This window comes from Dermacentor andersoni, chromosome 6, assembly GCF_023375885.2.
Source record: "Dermacentor andersoni chromosome 6, qqDerAnde1_hic_scaffold, whole genome shotgun sequence".
Classification (NCBI taxonomy): Eukaryota; Metazoa; Arthropoda; class Arachnida; order Ixodida; family Ixodidae; genus Dermacentor; species Dermacentor andersoni.
This window is the reverse complement of record NC_092819.1, coordinates 147,654,003-147,672,953: the sequence shown is the minus strand read 5'-3', so window position 1 is coordinate 147,672,953 and position 18,951 is coordinate 147,654,003. Positions and strand designations below refer to the sequence as shown.

General features: G+C 50.0%; 1 protein-coding gene across 1 annotated transcript in view; it reads right to left on the bottom strand.

Annotated features, from left to right (window-relative positions):
* The window catches only part of LOC126523642 (uncharacterized), a 265,996-nt gene extending 258,329 nt beyond the window's left edge, over nt 1-7,667 (bottom strand). The window contains exon 1 of the mRNA XM_050172240.3: nt 7,267-7,667. The gene's annotated coding sequence lies outside the window, so the exon portion shown is untranslated. The remainder of the gene's footprint in view (nt 1-7,266) is intronic.
* Nucleotides 7,668-18,951: the final 11,284 nt, after the last annotated feature.

Sequence of the window (18,951 nt, the reverse complement as noted above, 5' to 3'; positions counted from 1 at the left end):
CGCTGGTGGTCGTTTTAACCGATGCGGATGATCGTAAGGTTCCGTTACCGTCCACGACTGCTATTGCGAAAGTGGATGTGTTGCCGTACTGGGCAGCGTCCACAAATGCGGTGGCTTCGCGATCCGCGTCGGTGCGATCGAGAATCGCGCGGGCGCGGGCCCGGCGCCTGCCCACGTTGTGTTGTGGGTGGACGTTTCTAGGAAATGGTGAGACCTTGTAGTTGCCTCTAATTTCGCTCGGTAGGGTAATCGCATGCTCGAAATAGGGAGATGGGGAGATATTAGCTTCGTTTAGGATTAGTCTACCGGCTTTGGACGAGGATAGGCGTAGTATTTGCGCCATAGTCTGAGCCTCGATCACTTCGTCGATGTTGTTGTGCATGCCTAGCTGGTCAACCTTTGATGTACTTGCTCTTTGTGGAATGCCCAAGACCTGTTTGATGCTCTTGCGAATGAGTGTGTTTAGTTTCGTCTTTTCTGTTTTCGTCCAGTTGTGGGCAGAGGCGACGTAATTAATGTGGCTCATAAGGAATGCGTGGTATACACGCAAAAGGTTGTCTTCGCAGAGACCCTTTCTGCGCCCCGAGACTCTGTGGATGAGTCTGATCATGTTTTCAGTTTTGGCGGTTAAATGTTTGATAGTGTGTCCGTGGCATCCGGTGGCTTCGATTAGGAGCCCAAGAATGCGTATGTGGTCGACTCGCGGAATCTGTTGTCCGTCTCTTGTGTGGAGTGCGATCGGAAGTTCGTCTAGAGGTGTTAGGTAGCGGACTCCTTGGCAAGACTTCCGAAATAGTAAGAGTTCCGATTTCTTGGAGGATAGTTTCATGCCTGTGTCTAGTAGGTAGTCTTCCGTGGCATCTAGGGCAGACTGTAATGCCTGCTCCATGTCTGCCAAGGAGCCTCCCGGGCTCCAAATGGTGATGTCATCTGCGTATAAAGCGCAGTTTACGTTCGGGATGTCTCGTAGTCTGTCTGCGAGTCCCTTCATCACTATATTAAATAGTAATGGAGAGATGACTGAGCCTTGAGGTGTTCCGACGGAGCCCAGCGTGTAAGGGTCCGACTTAAGTTCTAAGACTCGCAGTTGGGCTTCTCTGTCTTTCAGGAAGGAGCGTACGTACTCCTGGAATCTCTGGCCGAGGCCGAGGCCTGCAACAGACTCCAGTACGAAGCGGTGCGAGACGGTATCGAATGCTTTTGTGAGATCGAGGGCGAGGATGCCTCGAACGTCTCTTGTTTTAACGTCGAAGATCTGTCTCTTTAGGAGTAACATAACATCCTGAGTGGATAGGTGCGGTCGAAACCCTACCATGTTGTATGGGAGGAGTTCGTGTTCCTCAATGTAGCGTGACACTCGGTTGTGAATGACGTGCTCCGCTACTTTACCCACGCATGAAGTAAGAGAGATGGGTCGTAAGTTGTCCAGGTTAAGGGGTTTGCCGGGTTTGGGAATGAGGACAACCGTGGCAGTGCGCCATTGCGTTGGTACCTCTCCTGTTTCCCACACGTGGTTGATGTCTTTCGTGAGCAATGTAATGGATTGGTCGTCTAAGTTACGTAACATTCGGTTGGTTACCCCGTCGGGTCCTGAGGCCGACCTGCTGTTTAGGTTGTGTAGCGCCTCTCGGACTTCTGCTTCCGTGAAGGCAGCGTCTAGCTCGGGAGTGGATTCGCACTTTATGCTCGGGTAATCGTTGGGGTGAGCGTCGCCTAATGGAAGGTATCGTTTGGCAATTTCTTCCACGAAAGACTCCTCCGTTCCCCCTTTCTCTTTATGCGAGTGTAGAAGTCGGTCTAGCGCGTGGCTTTGATTTTCCTTCGTTTGGCTGTCGTGTAACATGCGTTTCAGGAGGTTCCACTTACCTCCGGTCCGCATGCGGCCGTCGACCGCCGAACAGAGTTCGTGCCATTGGAGTCGTGTGAGTTCCGTACAGTATTGGTCGATGTCTTGGTTGAGGATCGCGATGCGTTTGCGCAGTCGTCTGTTTAGACGTTGCTTTCTCCATCGCGTAAGTATCGAGGCTTTGGCCTCGAGTAAGTGTGCGAGGTGAGGGTCAACCCTTGGAACCTCCAGTTCCGTTTGTATGGTTTTCGTGGCTCTAGTTACGTCTCCTTTTATCGCAGAGAGGAGTTCCGCGAAGGAGTCGTACGTGTTCGTGTCTTCCTTCCGTAACTTACGGAAGGTATCCCAGTCTGTGAGGGTGAAAGATCGGGGTGGGGCGGTTGTGTTTGGTATTACTGTGCGTATGACGAAGTGATCGCTGCCCAGGTTCTCTTGCGTATTTGTCCATGTGTAGTTTTCTACATTGCGGAGTAACGTGAGGTCCGGCGTAGTATCGCGTCGCGTCGACGTACCCAATCTGGTGGGAAACCTGTGGTCCGTCACCAGGGTGAGGGACAGGTCGTCTATTGCGCGCGAGAGGTTGTTGCCGCTCGGCTTGATTGTGGGGTAGCCCCACGACGGGTGGGGAGCGTTGAAGTCACCTGCGATAATGAGTGGTGAGTTTCGTGCCAATGATGTGACTTTAGTAAGGATCGCGTGGAAGGATTGTTTGTAGTGTGTGGGGGAGCTGTAGACGTTTAGTACAAAAATGCTTTGTTTTAAGAGTCGGTTAGGCACAAGCTCGATTAGGATCGCCTCGATGCGACTGTTTTTCGGTAGGACGTCATGAACAATGTGCGCGAATTTTCTATTAACGAGCGTGGCGATGCCTCTCCTGGCGTCCCCTCCTCTTTGGGAGACGGGGCTGTAACCTGCGAGCGTGAGGGTTTCGCATAGAGTTTCTTGTAATAGTATTACGTGCGGCTTTCTGGGTTGAATTTTGAGGTACTGTTGCAGCGAGGATTTGCGTTTCGCGTAGCTAGCGCAATTCCACTGCCAAATTTCTAACGTATCCCGTGTCGTGTTAGCCATGATGGTCTTGCGTTGGATTTATTGGTGGTGAAGAGTGCGTCGTCGTGTCCATCTGTTGTGGCGGACTAGCTTTGTTTTTAATTTTTATGGCGACTTTGTTTTCGACCACCTCTACACGGTTTGCTAGGGTACGAATACTTTCTAGGTTCTCTCGCGAGAGGCGCAGAATTTCGCCCAAGGTGTCTTGCGGTGCGTGACTCTCTTCTTCCGTCTCTGGGAGCGGAGGGGGTTTGCGTTTGGCTGTGCTTACTTTTACGTTTGTCTCTTGGGGTGGTGCTTGTTTGGGAGCTTTAAGGCTCTGAATCTGCTGTTTCGCGTCATTAAGCTGCTCTGTAAGCACTTGTATGGTGGCTCGGAGACCAGCTAGTTCCTGTCGTAGGGCTGTTACTATCTCGCTCTCATGCTCGGGCAATGAAGACCGCGTTACCTGTCTGGTAGATGAAGCGTCCCGTTGCTGCTGCCGGTGCTGGTTTCCTCGTACTCGGTCGGCCCACGTCAGTTCTGTGTGGCCGGATGTAGGGCGCCCCCTGGAGCGGGAGCGGCTGCTGCGTCGTCCACTGGAGCGGGAGCGGCTGCTGCGGAGGGCGCTGCGGCGCTCGGGTGTCGGCGTGACCGAGCGACTCCTTGTGGTCGCTACGGAAATTCGCGAGGTGGTGCTCGACTCGCTGTGACCGGCGCCGCTCGGTCCTCGGGAGTGGCTGCGGCCGCGTTGGTTGCGTCTGCGGCGGCGTCTCTGTCGCACGATGTAAGGGACTTGAAACTTGCGTTTACAGTCCTTGTCCGCGGTTGGGTGTGGTCCACCGCACAGGGTGCAGTGAGGAGTACACTGGTGATCTTCTGGTGGCGTTTTGAGACCACACTTCCGGCACCACGTGGTGTTGGGGTTAGGGCATACATCCGCGCGGTGACCGATGTTGCCACAGTTGTAGCAAACTTCCGTGTGTCTGCGAAAGAGCGTGCATCGAACAATGCTTGCTCCGCAGTAGATGTAGCTGGGTACTTGCATTCCTTGGAAAAGGATTGTCACGGCTGTGGTGTTCTTTATTCTCTTCACCTCCAAGGCATTGGGGTTGCGTTTCGTGACGATCAGTTCTCGGAGTTGGGAGTCGGTGAGCTCGAGGTCAATGCCTCGGACTACGCCTTTGCAGGTGTTATCGGGTGGGGCCGGGTATACTGCGACCCGATACGTGGTATCTTTCATGCGAATCTGTTGCACCGTGGCGTATGCTCTTGCATTACGTTCGCTGGGGGTGCAGATGATGAAGATATTCTGAGTTACGTTGGGGCAGATGGAGTCTTCCGTGAGGTCTTGAGGAGCTCACACGTACTTTTTTTTTTTTTAAAAGGTATGGCCCGACTTAGCTGAAACACCCTGTATACACACTAAGGAAATTTACAATTATATTTGCGCTGCCTTTGATGAACTAAAATGCTAGTTATTTCGTTATTCTTGAATTAGCTTTGCAATACTTTATATGGCGTATTAAACGAGTAAGCTATATATATTTTGCGTACACCCTAACGAAACAGGTGAGGCGCAAACTCGTAAAGGCTCATGGGACGCGTCGTCTGCTCGGCGCTTCCTGTTCAACAGGTGAGGAGGAGTAGGAGGGAAAAACTATTTTTGAAAAGGTGACGGTTCCGGCACACGATGTTCCGCTCGCGCTTGGTCTCTGTGCACCTTCATCCCACGGTATGGCCCGCGCTGCCCATTTCTAGAGCCAGTGAAAGTTGTCTCGATGACTGATCACGAAATCTGAGCATAGGCTGTCATTTAAAATATTTTTCTTTTTTAGCCGAACCGATCCAACACGTGAATTAGCTGTGCGCGCTGTCGCATTGATTCCACGGACGTACGTGCCAAATTCAGCAAGTTTAGTACGACTCCCTTTGTTCTCGATCACGGCGTGAATGGAAGCCAGACTGGAGCAGTGTACGACTCGTGTTCGGTCAAATGACAACTTGCTGAGGACGTTTCGAGAACGAGGGATGTAGCGAAGCAAGGACGCAGCCCAATTTAAGTCTCCGTCTGGCCAATGGTATACTGCGGCAAAACGGCGCCAGAGAACACGAGGGACAATGTCGTTGCATGCTGCAGTGCAACGCGTAAACAACGTTGCTACCGTCACCGATAGGAGCATATCTCCGATTTCGAAGGCGAAATCATGAGTAGAGGTTGTCTTAGTGTCTCACGTTGACGTGCTTTTGCACACCGTTCAAGGCCGTTTACCGGTGTCTCGAATGCGTTTTGTCTGTCGCAGTTGTTTTGGGTCTAGCGCGGAAGTCCCTCAAGTTCTCCCTCAGAGTACACCCCTCGCGGCGGGTGACAAATGGTTCCCCCGCCGAATAATATTTAAATGTCTTGACTAAATGTTGCTAACACGTCAGTATAATATATTATATATATATATATATATATATATATATATATATACATTTTAAGCGACTTATTGCGCCCGGTCAGGAATCCACGCGCGCTGACGCAGTGTCAAATGCCCAGTAAACATTCTAAAACGGCTGCTTGCCCGTTCTTTATAGCATACATCTTCGCCTGCATAAAATAAAAGAACGCAGGGAGCCAGGAGACACGACACAAAGGTATGACCTTGTAGAGAGGAATACATTGGGTCACAGCGCACACATATGCAGGCACGGTCCGTTCCGGTGGCTTCTGCGGTACAGTTGGGATGTACACTATACATATATATATATAATGTGTTCCTCTCTACAAGTTCATGCCTTTGTGTCGTCTCTCCTGGCTCCCTGCGTTCTCTTATTTTATTTTTTGAGAATGAATTCGCGCAGCTCTTCTTCGTACAGTCTGCATAAGCTGCCTGCGGCAGCTACTTGCCGTAATTAACTATTCGTACTTACTTGTCTCTATTGCGGCACCTTTCCCAATTTTTCTCTAGGCCGTCACGTCCCTGTGTTGGTGTGATCGGGTAGAATCAAAGAGCGCACGACCCATCTTTGACGAATAACCTAAAGACGACAGCGGAAGAGGCCGGGTGGGAAATATGCGCGCAATAACGACGTTTTATGCTAATAAGCGTCGACTCAAGTAACGCGAGTATATGGTCGACAGCACACTGCACAGTCTGCGTCACGGCTTGGAAGATGAATGAGCTTCTTCCAGCAAAGCGGAAAAAAAATATTGATAACACCGCAGCGATCGATTCCCGAGTGGGGTGCTCTATAGAGTGGGGTCTCGTATATCGATGATGTGCCGTGACCTTTCCGAGCATGGGTGACGCCTTTGCGAAAAGGGTGCAGTATACGGCGGAGATCAGCGGTCCACCTGCACATAGCTGGTGACGGCGAGGACGATATAACTACGCCAAGAGGAAGCTGGGTGGAGCTTCACGAAGGGAGCACACGTGGTCCCTAAAAATACCGTACCCTGCATGCTAGCTCGCGATGCCGGCGGCAGAAAAAAAGGAACTATTTTGGTCGCGCCGCTAGATCGGTATTTAGACACAACACCGTTTGAGCAAATGGCACGCGGAAATGAGAGACATCGATTAGTTTAAGTGCATTATTACGCGCATTACGTCTTATCGCCATGCGAGCAAGATCCACGGGATGGAAAGGTCAGCGCGAAATAGCCGCACGGCAACGAAAAATCTAAAACAGTGCAGAAGAATGCTTTCTCGGCGTCATTACGTATCGCCTGTAAGGGCACTCGAAATCGCGATGCATTCGTACTGGACTGATTACCACTGGTAGGGCTGCGCAACTCGCAACATACGCGCAAAGCTTTTCCCCCCGAATGTCCAGTAAGGCTCGCGTGGACCGCGACACCGCGTTCCGTTTTAGCTTCCTGTGCCGCCTGTACTATTCCAGGGTCGCAAAGGCTTCGCCTGACGTCACAGCACAGGTCGCCCAAACGGAGAGCCACGTACGTTCGCATCTCTGCGCGGTTTCTTGACGAGCGCTTGAACGTTTTGTGCAAGTTTGAGGTAACGCTTTTCTACGCTAACAGAAAGGACTCAGTCCCCTGCAGAAAAATTCTCGTTCGACGCTAATCGTTAGCCGGGTATCCGCGTGCCCGGTCATTTCAGTTACCTCGGTAAGCGCCGACTGTGGCTCGTACTAGTCGCTGGAAGTGAGGACACGCACCGTCGAGCCTCGTACTGAATGAATGACACCGGTGAATGCCTCCACTTAGCCTCGCCCCAAACGCCGCAGCGGATATGGAAGGCCCCGTCGGTCGAAGAGCGACCGCGTTGTATGCTTCGCAGCGACGCATGCGTCGAAAGCGGAACAGCGTGAGCGCATCGCAGCGAACGAACCAGGAGTTCGTCAACGTGAGTGCCGGTCAACAAAACAAGCTTGACGCTTCGCCTCACCTGGCTTACGGTTAGCCGCAGCGGCGGTTCTCCGGTGCTCCGCAGCTGCTGCGTACAGCGGCAGCGATGGCCGCGGCTACAGCCCCGGCTCGCTCGGTGCTCGCTTGGTTGGAAACTGCGTATCCGGCGGTGTTCTTGTTCGCCTGAACTGGTTGGTGTTGGGGTTCGCACGGCGACGGGGCCGATTACGCCGGTGTTGAAGGGTGTGTGTCTGTGTCGCAGGCTGGCACTGCTCCGACGCGCACGAAATGCGGGCAGGGAGAGACCGCACAGAAGCAGCAGCGGAGCAGACCCACACGCACGCACGCACAACACGGCGCGTACTAGACACGCCGCTCGAATTATTGGTCGCCAGCGCAGAGGCGCGTGCTCCGCTGCTCAGAGCCCGCCGCCGCGCAAAGGAAGGAGGGAGAGGGCGCGACGCTGCAGGCGGCATCGTAAGCGACCGCGGCGCCGCCGCTTCGAGCCGCGGTGTCGGCTCGAAGTTCGCACGCGGCAAAAAAACCACGAAGACGGGTTCAGAGATCGGCGACGCTTCTCTCCTGCGTACCGCCAAGTCATCGGAGCTGCCGCGCGGGCGGCGTGTCAGCGGTTCACAGACAAGCCACAAGTTCCTGATCAAAATAAGATAGGTGGTGAGGAGGACTGCAGGAAATGTCCCCTTCAAAGATAAAGTTCAAAAGGTAATGTTCGGCTGAGAAATGTTCAAATGAGAGAGAAGAAATGAAAGGCGAGGAGGTGAACCACACACTGGTTTGCCACCGTGCGCTTGGGGAAGAGGATAAAGTGGCGAATACAGAGAAAAGGAAAGGAAGAAATAGAGCACTATACGCACAAGTGAGAGGACGCAGCAAGTCTATAAATGGTCGCAGAGACCTGTCGACTTGGGGTACAGTACTAACGTTCGCCTTGTTTTCTGAGCCAACGACGCGCACGGCCTTGTTCCGAGGATCATCGCTTCTAAAGACGGTCTTGAGTGTTGAAACCCGCTTGCCCGAGGCTATATATGTGCTGAAAAGAGAACTTGTCGCTTGGCAGCCACGTTGATATGCACTGCAAAAGAGACAGCCACAGAGAATAAAGCGTTTTGCGATTTTTTCTGTGCGGGAAAAATGAAATAAAAGTAAAAGAGCGGGCAACCTTGCCTCCGCTTCTTTCTTTCTTTTTCGTGGAAATGGGCTGTGAGACACTGCTAGGTAGAGGGCTGCGGAGTTATGGTCACGAGCCGGAGCTCTTGAGCGTGTATGCGCGAGCGTCTTTTCACCCTGACCCAATTGGGCTTTGCGGCCGAAGAATCGAACGCGTCATAACGTGCTCAGTGCAGTATGGACGTCACACTCTGGAGTGTTGCAAGACGCGTAGCGCCACCTGCCGGTGCGAAGAGGCAGTAATTGAGTAGTGCGAAGCCCGACTCCCTTGCTAAGTTGCCTATGTACTGCGAAACAACGATTTAACTAGATTTTGGTCCATATTGCGAGTGTTTTGCGCATTTAACACCCAGACATAGAGCTATGAATTTCTACGCTAGTCGGACGCGCCGCCGAACTGCCATAAAGCGCTTGCTGGCTCACTCGTCAGACTGATGGTAGAAGCGACGGCAACTGCGATAGCTCCGCGCGCTACGAAGAAACGCCGCAATCGACGCTACTGTTGTGTTGTAAATTTCCATGAACGTGAAGGACGGAATAACAACGTTCAGCTTTGCCGATTTCCATCGCGATCGTATGAAGGAAAAAGGCGAGAGCGCTGGATACGGGCCGTTCAACCTGTTGGGTAATCGGATTACTTGCATTCCCCACAACACAGCGGCTCGCATGAGAAAGTCCGACAATATTGTTCTTCTGTAATTGTGTTGCGTAGCCCTGATGGAGGACCGTGGTGACCAAGCGAGAACTCAAGAATCTGCAGCCGCCACTTCGTTGGTAACAGAAAAAACAACCTTGCGAACCACCCTGCTTATGTGCCATTGATATCTCCACCTTTTAACAGATGTCCGCCTCCGCTTGACTCAACAAGTGGAACGGAGAGATTTGGCAGGTCAGCTTAACCAAACATTTTGGTTCGTTTATGAATTCAAAATCCTGTTCTAGAGCATCGTTGTATCGCGAGCTCATTTCTACTTTCGGTATTTTGTATGTCCTGCGCCGATACAACAAGCACGCTTCGCAATGTGCTGAGCCTGCTTGACTTCGTTTTTCAAATGTGAGCAAGAAAGTTGCTGTAGGAGCACTGGATGAGTAATTACGAAGTAACGCACGTGTGTAAAGAAAAAATTGTCGCGTTTATTTACATTTATTTGTGCCCGCTTGTTGCTCGAAGCGTCTGCGCGATGCTGAGCGATGCTGTAGCTCCTGCGAGAAAGAAAGATGCAGCGCGTAGGCACTGTAGGAAGCTTACTTTCGTTATGATCGCACGCTGTTTTCTGCCTTTGAAAACGTTTTCTGTTTGCTGCCCTGGAAAAGGCTATGAAAGGATTTACCCTCTGTAAATAATTGCGAGACAAAACATTACGATAAAATAATAAAGATATAGGAGATAGTTAAGTCTTGTGTTCAGGACATATTCAATATGAACCAATTTGAAATGCTTAGATTTTTATGCTGATATGCCTATAGACAAACCTGATGCTCTCTGTACTTGCGAGTTGCAGCACGCCGAAATAACACTTGAGACTTTATTTTATATTGTACACGTACTTCGCCCTGCTGAGCTTCCTTTCCGAAGCGTGGATGGGCGGAAGAAACTTTCCAGGTCCTTGATTTTTAGGAAACCGTGCCTCAACACAAACGAAAGAGAAGGGTCCATTGTGGCCTATGCACCTTCGCTTGCGGACAGCTCTCCTTGCACTACTCAGTTCGCGCCAAGGCTCCGATGGGGGCGCTGGTGACGGGTTTTTCCGCAGCGCCGCCTGGGCAGAGTCTGAGGTCTATGTCAAGGTGCACCACGGCTGATCGGCTACTGCGGATGCCAAAATTTACTCGTTGCACATGTGCCCGATGTTTTCATAACGCTGGGATCACGCGCAAAGACCGGTGTCGCAGCGTTTGCATAGAAATTTGGCGCATTGTCTGACCTCGTTCAGGAAACGAAGGCGCACGCACTGGTAGGCGTCGAAGTGCACGTCGCCCAGGATGTCTGAAAACTGGGCACGAGAAAGGATACGCGCCAAGTGCTAACCCTAAAATAATGCTTCTTTGGAAAATATGGCGGAAGTACACGTAGTGTCTACGTTCGCCAAGCTCTCAATAGTGCACGCAAAACAAATGGTTAAACATGGTTAAAATCCCACTAATAGCTCTTTCGAGACATCCGTCCCTGAAATATTGTTACGAATGATGTTACCAGAGTATTGCCAAAGGTGTTACGAATGATGTTTATTTACAGGGTGAAACGAGGTCCGAGAGGGAAGCTACAGGCCAGGCCCAGCCGGCGCAGAGTACCCCGAGATCACGCGCGCACACTCTTCTTTCTCTGCCTCAGTCGCGCAGTGCTGCGACAATATGTTAAAATATGCATTGGCATTATTGACATTTCAGTTACCGCCTTGCCGAAGGGCTGGAGGAAGGCTTTTCGGAAAGCGTTGCCTGGAACGTCAATGTATTTAGTAACGAATTTTAAGGACGGATAGGTCGAGAGTGCTGTTTGTCTCAGAAGTCTCTATTGCTCGGCTTCAGTCTCGCCAGAAATTCAATCAGGGCAACTTTTTTTTTTTAATAACCTACCTAGACGTTGCACTTTGTCGTGCGAGTAACGTCCGCTTCTTTGTGTCATCCACGTCAACATGTCAAATTTGGCTAGCTCCATGCAATATTTTAAAAAATGTTGTTCGAGCGACATGAAAATTACATGGGATGTTTAGCTTCACTGAGGCAATATTAAGGTGTGACATGAAATCATGGATATTCCATTATATCTCTTGGTTGCAAACATGACGTATGTACCGTCAACAAATTGAAGGCACCGACAGCCACTTTCTGTGGCAGCCCCTTTATTTCTTTAAGTGCAATGGAAAGCTTGCCGGTCAGAGTGTCTATTCCTGTAGTGCATGGTATCGCTGAAAGCACCATGGAACGTTTTTCAATTACCATTTTCTACATAAAATCGCGATCGTGATCGAAGTCGTACGCTGGAAATAGGTAAGCGTGATAGCTAGTGCACGCCGGCATTGCTCGTCCACGCGGAAAAAAAAAAGAAAGAAAGAAACTTTTAGATCCTAACACGCATAGAATAAAGCGCGAACCTTCAAGTAATATAAAGACTGCGATTTAAAACACAGAGTGTGGTGCACTTAACAACAGCCGACTTACGTACAACAATCTGACTGAATACCTCTCAAGTACCAAGGTCCTACCGGCACTTCGCGCCACGCGCCGTTTTTCGAGACTTTCGGTGCGGATTTAAACTTGGGATTCCTACTTAAATAGTGAACACCATGGTCTGATTCTATCAGTATAAGTTATGAGTTTATTTTTATTTTTCCTTTTTTTTTATTTCCACCGAGCTCTACCAACACGTTCTGTGCGGTTGTCCGTCCCTCTATGCATCGCACGCATACTGAACCAACTGTCCCCGCATGCTGAGCCAACGTTTCCATGCGTTATCGCAATGAAAGCAAACGTGTCATCGTGGACGCGATAATTTTGTGTCGTTAGTCTGGTGACACCAGTAGTGTTGCTCCCGGTGACGGCAAGCGGTAAGGAGAAAACAGATATCCCCTGCACGCGTTGGCGCTTCGGCGAGAAATACAATCAATAGGATAAACTCACAAAACTAACCCGTCCGGATTGACAGAACCACAGCGTTGACAACGATAACTTATCGAGACGGGCTCCTCTCTTCGGAGACGCTGCCGAATTTTTCACTCCCGCTTTACCACCCTACAGGGTATCCCCAAGTACCCAAGGTATTGCATCTTGTTTTTTGCACTTTTCCTCAGCGCATTAAGCAGCGCCGAAGAGACACGAAAGGTGAAATTAGGAAAGACAAAAGTATGATGTGGAAGAAAGCAAACGAAAGAGGGAAGAGAACCATCCATGCATATGAGAAAATCCGTGAGTAAGATTTCACTTACCAACTTCACTAGAACGAAAAATTCAGTTGAACGAAGTAACCTCAAATTCCACTCCCCTCAGCGGGCGTACATTGTACCTTATAAAGAAAATGTTCCCGGTGATCTATGGGTATGACGTAAGTTTCAGCTCTGCGGGCTTTTGCGTCGCACGGCAGCGCCTGCATGGGTGTCTTCAGCCGGCCCGATTCACGAAGTCGTCCAGCAGTAATATTATTGATAGACAGCAGATTTCCCCACTGTTACGCCTTCCTTCAAGAAACTGTGCCAACTAGGGCTAAGAATCGACAAGAAAGTGTAACCTGAAAGATCGACTTTCCTCATTTCTGCATTGACGTAAGTGGGCTGAAAGAAATTTCATTTCATCTCAAATAGACAAAACTGGGCATTTATGCATGAACTTTGCAGAACAACCAAGCTATGCTACTGCAATCAACCATTTCCTGCCAGCGACACTTCGCGCAGCTGGACATATCAACCGTGCGAAGCTCATTCTGACGCAATCGCAGGTGCAGTCGCGGAGGCAAATGAGCTAAGTGATAACATTCTGTAGCAGTACATCGTATACGTTCGCTCATTGAGAGTGAGGCCGGCTTCACTGAAAGCGCACTCGCCCGGCATTGGGTTTATCTCTCGACTGGCGCAAGATGTCGCAAGATGGTGGTAGGGACGAGCAGTAACCGCAGGCTAGGTGACTGACTGTTTGTCTCCGACCCGTTTCGGAAGGGATGCCAGTAAACGATCGTCATCATCGATAACGAGGTTTACAGCGTTGCGCTCTGTGCCCTCACCCGGCGTTCCAGCAATACACCGAGGCCACAGAGCGCGATGAAAACGGGCATCGAGACAAGTGCTGACGCACAGTATAGGAACAGCGCCCGGGCAGACACCGGTCGTGTGGCTTTGCTGGCGCGTGGGGAAGGTCTTCATTGCTGTTACTTACAGCGCGCACTGAAAACACGGACAAAGAAGAGAGACGAAACACGAGCGCTCACTGGCGACTAAAAGATTATTGCATTCAAACAGCCGTGTACATAGAAAAACTCGCACGTCGCAACTCACACGTCACACGTCACTGTCGGCAACGGTGCCACACCGGCACCGCGCCTCGACGGGGCACGAGCAGAGACCGCGGTGCGCGAGCAGAGACCGTGCCGGTCTTGCAGACCAGACGACTGCATGCCCCACGGTGTGGTGAGCACGCGGCTGCTAACCCTGAGCGCTAACGCATGCGCGCACGATACTCATGTCGGCATACAGTGGGAGCCAGAACGGTGCCCTGGCTCCGGCAGAGCCGACATCGAGTGGAGCACGAGGGTGACTCATCTTGCTACGCACAGCGCGCAACAAGAAATATAACACCAGGTATGGCTCATACCCTGCGTGAGGGTGACTTGGCTTCGACGCTTTTGCAGCTAAAGGTGCTGAAGGCACTACGCGTGTCTGTACGTACCCCTTCTAACAATCCACTCGGGAGCCACGCATGTGCGGATCGATACCGTGGCAGCGCGAATTAAGGAGGGGGCGCGAGCGCTCCTTCGGTGTCCTAACTGCTATCGCAATAAAATTGGCTCTTGTAAAGCGTCCTTGCTGCAAAAATAGGCTTAAACGACGCACCGCCGCAGCCCCTACAGTACACCGAGACGCTCGAGTACTACCGACAAAGTCGCCATAACTATCCCCCTCCTCATCCGTCGCTTAATAGGGCAGATGCCGCTGTCTGGCGGCAACTGCAGACCAATTCATTTCCTTGTCTCCACATGCTACATATCTTTCATCCCACCCTGTACCCTTCCTATTGTCCCCACTGTGGGGCCAAACCCACTCCATATGGGAATGCGCTAACCATTCAGGTGTTCCTCCTATACCCAACCCTACCCTTTCCTCTTAGGAGTCTGCGCTGCTCAGCACAAGCCAGCAGGAACAGCAAGGGCTGATCCAGCGGGCTCGCGAAGTCGCGCATGGCAATGGAGCCCTGGAATGAGGGCCCCACTCATCGAGGAAATTTTCTACTTGCTTTACGAAATAAATGTTTATTCTCTCTCTCTCTCTCTCTCAAACGTGCACATTCTAACTTGAGCACGAAAACGACAAAGGTGGGATATATGCGTTGCCCCTACGTACTAATACCCTGCTGAGCCCACAAGAAAGCAATTCTCATGTATAAATTTCAGTCCCGCGAATAACATTGAGAATGCTGTTACCGTGTATGTCATCTATGCTGACTGCAGTGCCCATAAAGCAACGATCGAAGTGGAACAATAAATAAAGTAGTCAAGTGACGCAATTTCAATAAAATAATCGCGTCGAGAGCGATGAAACAGTACAATGATAAAAACGGTAATAGTTACATCGAATCAAGAGTGGTTTGGAGTATATTTTCTTTTCTTTCGAGAGAACAAAGCTTGTTCTTCAAACAGAAAAGACACTTTTTACAAAACAAGAAAGTCAGACAACGAACAATTAGAACTCCTTCTTAATTTTCTTTGCTGTGGTAATTAAGAGCCACCTTTCCCAACATTAAATGCTTTGCAGAGCGCCCACGTGTGCTCGAAGATCCTCACCTATGCTCGCCAGTGATCGGGCTCGCGCTCGGCCTAGGCCCGCGGCTTCAAGCCCGAACCCGACCCATTCGCGACGGCACCAGACGCGGAGCCCGTCAAATATCGCTTTACCGAGCACGTGGCCCAGGCTTACGGTCCAGTCCTGGGGCGGCTTGCACGAACATTTAATAGCGAAAATAATAACGAATTTACGAACGCGTTCTTAAATGGTCCATAGACAATGCCTACTCCGAACAAGAACGCGTTCTTAAATTCGTTATTATTTTCGTTATTAAATGTTCGTGCAAGTCGGCCCTAGTTCGTGCGGTGCTCTAGTTCATGCTCTAATGGGGCTGCTGCGTTGATGGAACAGGGCTAGAAAACCAACCGTTGGACCAACTCGGGTCACTGGGTATGTGGAACTGGGTAAGTGCCGCTGTTCCACGAACTTCTTTGATGCCAACTTAAGGCCCTGGGTACGTGGCACTTGGTCTTGCGCCGCTCTTCAGTGAACCTGACGCCAGCTTTGGCCACTGGTTATTTGCCACTAGGTGTGCGCCGTTCTTCAGTGAATCCTTTTGAGACCAGGGTAACTGAGCATATGCCATTGCGTAGGTGGCGTACTTCCGTGCCAAAAAAGAATATCCTTTGAAATGTCTCCTGCGCTCGGCTGAATCGAAGCCGCGCCACGCGCGAACTTCGCGACGGCACCGCCAGATGGCGTAGCGCGTGCAGTGGGAAGTGCGAGAGAGGACCCGCAGTTGCGTACACGTTTCGGCATTGTTAATATGGTGTGTCACTATATTGTTTATCGCAGTAATCGCATTAACGCCGATAATCTTGGTGAGATGGGTTCTGGCAGAATTTTCTGAGAATGGGTAGAACAGATATATGTATACCCGCCGTGGTTGCTCAGTGGCTATGGTGTTGGGCTGTTGAGCACGAGGTCGCGGGATCGAATCCCGGCCACGGCGGCCGCATTTCGATGGGGGCGAAATGCGAAAACACTCGTGTAGTTAGATTTAGGTGCACGTTAAAGAACCCCAGGTGGTCTAAATTTCCGGAGTCCTCCACTACGGCGTGCCTCATAATCAGAAAGTGGTTTCGGCACGTAAAAACCCCATAATGTTAGGTATATGTATACATATAAAAAAAAAGAGCAACACGTGTAGAAATCAGCAGCGAAAATTCCCGGATGCCGCCGCTGTGTCGTTTCAGTGCGACAAAGAAGTCGCCCGAGTGTCTGCGTGCCGACGACACACAGCTGTCGCCGATACGGCCGATCAGCGGACCTTCTGCGCACTGTTGGTGTCGGTGCAGCATTTTTAAAAAGGGAACGACGCTCTCAAGGTCGATCAAAATAGGTCGCGAAGCTTCGGGCGAAAAGCGCTTCAGAAGAAATTATCACCGACATCCGCATGGGTGGTTATGGGAGCAGCGAATTAAGAGCAACTTTGTTTGGAGGGAACAAACGTTGGGAAAGAAAGAAAAAGCGTTTTTAATTAAAGCGAGACAGTTAGATTCATCTCACGAAAGTAAGATCCCTTATCAATGTTATATACGCGTGACGAGTAAACGAAAGAAGCTGAATTTTATTTTATCATTATCAATAAATACCTTTTTTCAGCGCCCATCGCAAGAGGGCGCTGAATATAGAGCGCTACGTTGCTTGCAAAGCAATGTAGCTCTTGAAGTGTTCAGAAAGGCGCACTCGTAAAGATCACCTGTTACAATACGCCCCCTAACGTTGTGCTGTTTTGCTTGTCGACGTTTGTCTGAGCTTTTGACGCCAGTAGTTTCATCGTTTCTCAACCTGTTCAGTCAAAAGTATTTAGTTACGACTGCCAGATAATTGTTTACTTCAGTTGTTCTCGTGCGACTGCGCAGGCCAACGGGCTTGGCGTCCGACGATAGAACCCGCACTCTACGCCTAAAGCTTTCGTCGGCCTCCAAAGAGAGTATGTTCTGTTCAGGGGTGCGATTTCGACATCCGTACGGCTGACGTTTTCTTGCATCGCTTTCCACGCTGAAAGCTCGAAACACCGATCAAGTCGAATGGCGGAGCATTTGAATATACAGCTCTAATGGCAGACCACCAAAACAAATTTCGCGCCTTTGAGAACAAAATGACGTCACTTCTGTTTTGAACGGACATAACGCCACATAGTTTTTTTTTTTTCCGCCGGAAGTGTTCCTTTCTCACACAGATGGCGCTAAGCCCCACGAACCGCCATGATTTGAATGTACGGGCTTTTATGGAAGCTTCGCTACCAGGCACATTTACCTTGATACTCTCGTGAATCATTACATCGTTGGCGAGAACAAAAATAAAAGATAACAATATTTTGCAACACGTTTATGCGCTAACAAAGAGTGAAACACGCAGAAAACGCACAGCCCCCCAAGGCTCGCGAGTCTCGTCATGTCGGAGTGGCTGTCGCTCATAGCGTTACCGAGTGAAGTTTCGTGCGCATCAAGCAAGATGCAGATCATAACTGCCAAAATGGCTTAGAACGTCACCTGTAGTAGCAACGACTTCACTTGACAGAGTTGGTTCATCTTGAATGTAACTTGAAGCAGCGCGAAGGGACGAGGACACGAAAACTGAAACATCCACGAGAGAACAGCGCTCGTTCTGTCGTGGTTGTTTCCTTGTCCATGGCCGCGTCCCTTCGCGCTGCTTCAAGATGCATTCTTAATATCTTGTAATAATAACGATTTATTTCCATCACCATTACATTGTTGGAGGGGATTGGAATAAAAGGATTGGAATTGGATTGACGCTTGACTAAGTTCCCACCCGCCGTACAGCAGCTGAGCAGTGGCATGCAACGGCACTTCTGTCACGACAGCAAATACAAAGTCAAACAAAGCATTCGTACAAAAACAAGTATGCAATATACACAATCACCAGCGTGTATGAAAAAAATATAAACGGATTGAAAAGAAAGACAATACAGCAACTGAGAACAAAAACGCTTACGAAACAGCGAAATAACAATAACAGCAACCAAAATTACGCTTCAAGTTGAAGTACCGTAGCAGTTTTCACATGCCCAAAAACAAATGACACGCGCCACTGCTCGCAATGTTTATGATATCGTTGTACAATCGCTTTGTGGTCAGCTATAGAGATATCGACATTACACTTGCAAAAAAAAAAAAAAAAAACGTTAGTTAGCCTGTTTCAGGCACCTCGCATTGGTTCATCCCCTTCGGTGCTTTCCACCGCTCGACCTGAACGTGTCGATGTGGAACCAATGTGAAATAGGCGCAGGAGATGCACGTTAGGATTAACCTGAAACAGGTGATACATTTTCTCGTCTTGCTCGACCGATAAGCATGACATTGTCCTAAATTTATTCCGAAAGGCCAAGAGTAATAGAAAAGAAAAGAAAATGACAACGTGAAACTATCGTGCAGCTGCCACTTGGCGCAAACTGACCTCCACATAATTTCCATGTGCGTGGGCGACGAAGCGATGGTATATATAGGTGCCGACGTGTATTGGCGAGAGTTCACCGCATTGAGCACACAGAAAAGATAAACGCTGGGCAGTGCCTCCCCCCTTCCCCCCCCCCAAAAAAAAGAAAGAAAGACAAAGAAAGAAGTGAAGGAAGGAAGAAATTTGCAGATTCAAACGACATTTTCGGAATCTACTTAAGTGCAGCTTTCGCGAAGCGGTTAACCAATTACCATAAATTTGCCCGTTACATTCCTGCGTCAATGACATAAACAGGCACACATACATGTGATGCTGCGCGCCCGTGCTAAGAAATGTGACACACACGCTGGATATCATCTCAAAGAGCTAATTGGTGTTGGCGCGATGGAAGTATACGTGTCATCATCATCATCAGCCTGGTTACGCCCACTGCAGGGCAAAGGCCTCTCCCATACTTCTCCAACTACCCCAGTCATGTACTAATTGTGGCCATGTTGACCCTCCAAACTTCCTAATCTCATCTGCCCACCTAACTTTCTGTCGCCCCCTGCTACGCTTCCCTTCCCTCGGAATCCAGTCCGTAACCCTTAATGACCGTATACGTGTGACTGTGGCCTAATGATTCGGTC